This window comes from Triticum aestivum, chromosome 1A, assembly GCF_018294505.1.
Source record: "Triticum aestivum cultivar Chinese Spring chromosome 1A, IWGSC CS RefSeq v2.1, whole genome shotgun sequence".
Taxonomy (NCBI): domain Eukaryota; kingdom Viridiplantae; phylum Streptophyta; class Magnoliopsida; order Poales; family Poaceae; genus Triticum; species Triticum aestivum.
This window is the reverse complement of record NC_057794.1, coordinates 151,180,703-151,188,073: the sequence shown is the minus strand read 5'-3', so window position 1 is coordinate 151,188,073 and position 7,371 is coordinate 151,180,703.

Here is a 7,371-nt window from a genome sequence, read left to right as displayed (position 1 = left end):
AGCGCGGCACGGCGGCGGTGGTTCACGCGTGGGCCAGCGAGCGCTGGGACGGCTGAAGGCACTGGCGAGCGCAGCGGCGAGGTGAGCGCGCAGGGGAGGTGGTGGCCGGGCGCGGGTCGCGAGCGGACGGGGAGGCCGATGCATGGCCTACACGCGGAGGACGCGGGGTAGGGGAGCGGTGAGCGGAGCACCGGCGCGGGGAGCAACAGCAGGGAATTGCGTTGGTCATGAGGCGCGGGTGACCGGGTACACGGAGAGCTCGGCCGAAGCTCGAGCGCCGTGGGACGGCGCGGTAAGCGGCTACGGCACGAAAGAGGGAAACAGAGAGGAATGGGAGCTCACAGTGGGGGCGCACGGGGGCCCAGTGACGGATTAGTAGCAGCAGCGGCGCGACAATGATGATGGACGACGGCGGTGACCCGATGAAGAAGAGGGAGCGGGCGTCGTCTTGGAGGTCCTCGGCGCTATCACGGTGGTGCAGACGGGGCCACGGAGTATGGCGGTCGTTCTGGACATGCTAGCGGGTCTCGGGGTCGATGAGGAGCACGCGGATGGTGAAGGTGACGGCGACGGCGGCGCGTCAAGCGGAGCGGCTTCGGGCGTCCATGGGCATGGCGTCAACGGCAACAGGGTGCCACGGCAGTGCGGATCTGGCGAGAGGGGGAGGGAAGGAGGCGAGGTGGATCTGGGAGCAAGAGAGGAATCGAGGGGATGAGGGGGAGTCCTTATCCTCTCCCCGACGGCACCGGCGAGGTGGTCACGGGCAACCCCTCCCTTGTAGCGACGCAGTCGGTGGAACAGGGGAGGTGGGCGAAGGGAATGGTGGGCCGGTTGTGGCCAGCCCAGGGGGTTAGGGGCCGGAAGGCCCAGTTGGCCTGGGGTTTTCTTTTTGACTTTTTATTTCCTTTTTGTGTTTCCCTTTTATTTTGTTTTATTTATTTACACCCTAACTTAGTTTAAGTAAAAAGTAAAACTAGTTTCTAAACTAGTATTACTATTTATACCTCTTCCACAAAAAGCTTCGTACTCTAATAAATTAGTTTGTTATTTTAGAAATTATAAAAGGCATTTACATAATTGTTTAAGCCACTGTTTTATTCACAAAGGGCATTTAGACATTTTGGAAAAATGTTAGTTCACTACCAATATTATCAAAAGAATATTTGCCACATGATGAACATATTAGATTTCATGTGTGACAAATATGAATTTTTTTACTTTAGATTGGATTTGAATTTGAATTGTGATTTGGATCAAGCGAAGATTAGCAAAAGTAACATGATGACATGTCATCATTAACAGGGGATTACTGTAGCATGACACTGGGGGTGTTACAAATCTCCTCCAGTACAAGAAATCTCGTCCCGAGATTTAAGTGGGGAAGTAAAGAGTAACTTCGGGAGAAGTGACCCTTATATGGTTAATTATCTCGTGAACAATTCAGGGAATGAGGCAGAAGTATCTCTCGAGTTGAAACTTAATAGAACATTGAGAGCAAAGTATGAAGGTACAATAGGAAGTTTCAAGCAAATGGACAAACGATTGATACCTGAACTGAGTGTGAGAAAGGGGGTTCAGAGCATCGGGAATAGATCATCTCTCGAAAGGTGTCTCGTGACATGATACAAAGCCAAATGCAAGAATATTTCAGAATCAAAGGTATACAGGAGAGTCAGGTTCCGATCCTGTGGAACTGTGGGTTAAAAGTAGAAAGGGGGCCAATAGCAAGGCATGTCAGATGATAGACTGTTAGTTCTATTGCCAACAATGTTGGTACCAAGGGAGAGGGATGAAGAGAACTATTTTCCTGCTCATTGAACGAGGCAGACCAATGGGCAAATTTCTCGTCCATCGGTGGTTACCGGAATGTCAACAGCAATAATAACAAGGTATACTGACAAATTGTACACCGAGGTGTTTACATAAGCAGGGAACTATTACTGCTTAGATCCCATAAACCACAAGAAGGGTTAAACAAAACAATGGAAAAGAAAAGGTGATCATTAGATTAATCAGTACATTGGAAAGGAAAATGTGTTTAAACACAAGTATTAGGAGCATATCCTCCACAAGAACAAGCGGAGCAGGATATACAAGATAGGACAGTATGCAGTTAATCACTTTAGTAAAGGGGCGAGGAAATTCATGATGTTACCCATACAAAGGTGTTTGGATAATCGATCATGAAACATTTAGCATTGTGCTTTGAATGCTCTTGTTGATGATCGAAGTACCACAGTCATGCTTTGGGATAGCATCGACATGGCCATCAGGTAAAGGACAGACTTTGGATTCACAAAGGATCCATCGAAAACAATTTATAAATTAAGTCACACAATTTTAGCAAGAAAGATGATGAGGGTAGGGCCCACGGGCTCAGTAATAATTCATCGAGGGGACAAGGATGATATTCCTCATCATGAATTCGATTGATAACCTAGAAGAGCTCAGAATATTGATGATGATCACGACATATTTGTCGAGAGGTTTCATTAAGATGTAATCAACCGATGATGACATCAAGTCAACGAAATGATGAAGCAAAAGGTTATTGGAACCATGGGTACGACACAAACTCGGAACCAAGCTTGTTGTTCAAGGTGAAACAATATGACTAGGATCGAGATTAGCTCATTGTCGAAAATTGTGCTCCGGGAAGGACCAGGTGGCACAGTTAAAATTCAGCACGATGATATAGTCGATCAGGCTAGGAATGACTTGAAGAATTATTAAACTCGTAAGCATCGAAAATTACTTAGAGTCATTGAATCAGAGTGCGGACTAGATTCACTTATCGGTGTTCTCGAGTGACTAATAACTCAGAATCAGGGGGAAATATGAAATTAGTGAGAAGCAATACTAGAAGAAGACTCATAGAAAGAAACACAGATCTTTGGTATTCTCGAGATACCGGAGGGTAATACTCGAAGGTAGATCAAAATAGAGGTTGTGGAGATGCATTTATCTGCAGAAGACAAGTGTTGTAACTTGTCCGAGAAATGGAATCAAAGGGGATCACTCATGGTCTGAACCACGATTGCAAAGGATCAAATCCCAGATATAAGATGATCTTATACCATGGGGATAATTAATTTTAAGAGAAGCTTCCATGATAAGATCTACATCGTGTCCATGGGCATGAACACAAAGTTCAAGGTCGACTCCCACTTCTTCAATGCATAACCTTTCATCCACTTCTCGTTTTCAAAGAAGTTGTAGTGTTGAAATTTTATCTGACGAAGGCCGGTAGTCTATAACCCGCATAACTTCCGGGTTCACACCGATTATGGAAGGTATAGGTTCAACACATCGGGGCATCTTAGGAACATATACCATAAACTTCAAGAGTAATTAACTCGAGCTTGAAAGCAGAGCATGGTTGACGAGGCAGAGGATACAATTTACCAAAGGCATTATGTATCCGAGGAAAGACTCACAAGGTGATTGAATATGAAGGACTCTGTCGGATAATAATCCAATCAAGGGTCTCACGGACCGCAAAGAATCTATTGTGAGCATCGATGTTCAACCAGAAGAAGAAATAATGCAAATGCATCGGACTATAGTACTATACGAACAATTTCAAAGCTTAAATACAAAGGAATTACGATTGCCAGATTGGGAGATCAGAAACAGAGGCTCTGATCAAAAGAGAAGTTGGATAGACATAGATAGACAATCGATCAAGGTTTGATCTGCCGAGACCCAGCTCATGTCTGGAGTGGAGTCTGAGCTAGAAGGAAAATGATTACCAGGGAAATAACTAATGAATGTGTGCATTCATGCACATGTCGAATCAATAGGATAAGAATGACAATCTCAAAGCGGTTTAATGAATATTGTTAGACATGTGGAATTAACCATAATGCAAGGCGATAAGGAAGAACAGGAGCAATAGGTTACTGAGGATTATCGGAAGATCAAATAGTATTCCAAAGAATTTGTGAAACACATGAATAATTGGGGATGAATGGATCCCCGGTAAGTGTGAGGAATTATTCATACATGTATTCAAGCGGAAAAGGAGCTGCAAGGCAGCAGGCACAAAGGATTCTCGGAATATCCGAAGTATTTCAGGGTATATTGTAGTAACAAGAGCAATTGGAAATGAATCTATGGATGGCAAGTGTATGTAGAAATCCATAGGGATTTATCGGTGGTAGGGAATTGCAACAGCAAAGGACACAAGGGTCTCGGGAAAACAACGAAGAGTATCTTCAAAGTCTTCGGGTGAAGCAGACGATCATCTGGAATGAAGGGCTCTCCGGGGGAAGTAGTTGCGAGAACCTAGAGTTAGAGTCAGTAAAATCCTTTAACCTGAATAGAAGAGACATCAGAATCCCAGAGTAGGGACGAGGAATAAAAGATCCTAATACCACCCAATGGCGACGTGGGCCCGTAAGACACACAACCATGTTAATAAACAATTTTGAATGACTAGACACAACTTCGGCCAAGGAGTTGGAAAGGGGGATCCTACAGGAAGTCGGCTCTGATACCAACTTGTGACACCCTCGATTCAATCATACACTAATCATACACGCAAATGTGTACGATCAAGATCAAGGGCTCACAGGAAGATATCACAACACAACTCTATACACAAATTTAAAATAATACAAGCTTTATATTACAAGCCAGGAGCCTCGAGGGCTGGAATACACAAGAGTCAGCGGAAGCAACAATATCTGAGAATAGACATAAGTTAAACAAGTTTTGTCTTAAGAAGGCTAGCACAAAAGCAACAATGATCGAAGAGGCAAGGCCTCCTGCCGGGGACCTCCTAACTACTACTAGTCATCGGCGGTCTCCATGTAGTAGTATCCATCGGCGATGGCATCTGGCTCTAGGGATCCACCATCTAGTTGCAACAACCGGAAAGAAGGAAGAAGAGAGAAAAGGGGGTAGCAAAGCAACCGTGAGTACTCATCCAAAGTACTGGCAAGCAAGGATCTACACTACATATGCATCGGTATCAATGAAATGGGCTGTATCTGTGGACTGAACTGCAGAATGCCAGAATAGAGGGAGAGCCTAGTCCTATCAAAGACTAGCATCTTTAGCATCTTTAGCGGTCTTGCAGCATTAGAAGAGTTCGGACTAGCATAAAGTAAAGTAGAAGTAGTGTTATCAACCTTGCCCAGAGATTCTTCCTCGACTCCCTACGAGAAAGCAATCCCAAAGCCATACTATCCAGTTATCACCTCAAGTATCCAGTTCTAGTTGTATCGATCGGGATACAACTCCAAGTGTCCATTACCGTAGGACAGGCTATCGATAGATGTTTTCTTCCTTGCAGGGGTGCACCAACTTACCCACCACGCTCGCTTAACTCTGGCCGGACACACTTTACTAAGTCATGCCCGGCCTCGGCCAAACAATATGACGCAACCCGAACTAGGCTTAATAGAGAGGTCAGCACGCCGGACTAAACCTATGCCCCCAGGGGTCTTGGGCCATCGCCCCGAGAACTCCTGCACGTTGCGTGGGCGGCCGGTGAGCAAACCTAGCCTCCCTTATACAAGACGAGGCGTTCCAGCCAACCGGGCGCGCGTCGCTCAGTTGTTGACGTCTATTAAGCTTCGGCTGATGGATACGACGTAGAACTCCCATACTATACCCATGTGATGGTTAGCGCTATAAGGCCAGAGACCCCTCAGATCAAATATCCAAATCATAGTGGATTAGGAACGCGCGGTAACAAGCAGAGACTCACGAAAGATGCGACCCCGTCACCCCGTCTCGAGAACTTGCGACAAGGGCTAAGAATGCCTAGCCACGCCTCATAAGTATCTCGCGGGAACCTTCCAGGTCAACCCAACTCCTCATCACTCGCAATTAAGCTTGCGCAGGTACCCCTCAGGGCTGACCCGTCTTTAGTAACATGGTTCAATGTAAAGTCATAGTAACCATAGTAACTGTGTGTCTAACACCAAGGGAAACCCTGAGGAACCACCCTCGGTGGATTCCACTCGATGTAATCATCAAGGTGAACATAAGAGGAACCACCCTCGAGGTTCACACTTGAGGGGTTGCACGGCAGAGTCGTATCGGAAGTGGTTAAGGAGGAAATCACCCTGGATGACCACGATCGAATAGCTACACTACAGAGATCTCATCAGGAGTGATGTATGAGGTGTCACCCTCGGCACTCGATAGTAACTCCGCAGAGTCGTACAACTAGGGGGGTGATGTGTGGTGTCGGGGCCTGGACGTCGATCACGTTGATCGAGTCATCGAACATAAAGCGACGCAACAAGGACAAGGTGGGGGTCACTGATGGATCACTAACCAACCTATACTAAGCAGTTTAGGATAAGTAGGTTGGTAACAACAAGCAGGTTACAAAAGCAGGCTATGCAATAAAATAGGAGCAATCAATTATAGTAGCAAAATCTAATGCAATCATGAGAGAATGGAATGGGCGATATCGGGATGATCAAAAGGGGGGGGGCTTGCCTGGAAGTTCTGCTGAAAAGGAAGAAGTGTCGTCGTCGACGTAGTCGATCACAGGGGCAACATCGGTATTAGGGTCTACCAGAGGGAAGAGGGGGAAGAAACAGTAAATATAAAGCAAACATAGCATCACAAAGCATAACATGGCAATATGCTGTGTCGGGTGTGACCTAACGTATGGCTACACGATAAAGGTGAAGAGGGAAATCAACCAGGAAGGTATTCTCGGTTCCGGACCTATGTCAGACAGATGACTGGAGGGGGAATGTCCCATGTTTAGATAGTTAGAGGAATCTGACAGGTAAACGGACCACGTATTCAGATTCATCTCGTCGTTCTGAGTAACTTTCATGTATAAAACTTTCCATCCGACTTAAGGATTATTTTCTACGACTTTTCAAACATTTAAACAATATTATGAAAATATTATTAATTCGAAATTAAATAGCTAAAAGGCTATGTGTGCCCACAAGTGTACACAGAAGTGTACCTGTGGCAGACATGTGGGTCCAGGGGGTCCAGTCAGCATGTATAGTTAGCAGTTTGACCAGTCAAAGTTGACTAGTCAACTCGGTCAAATGGCCCACATGTCATAGACTGTTAAGCTAATCTAACAATTAACTACGTAACTAAGCAGGGTTAATTAAGTTAATTAACATTTTAAATAATTAATTAACATTATTTATATATATATATATATATATTTAAAATCTCTTTTTTTAAAGGGGGCGTGGGGCCCCAACGTAAGTGGCCCACGGGGCCTAAATGGGCAACGGGTTACGAGCGTGTGGGCGCGGGGCGCACCCTGGCGCCCACCACGCGAGGGAAGGCGAGGCCGGCCGGGACTGTGCCCGACGGCGGCGAGGCCACGGCGGGGCGGCACCGGGGCGCGGGCGCTGTGTCGCGGGAGGGGCC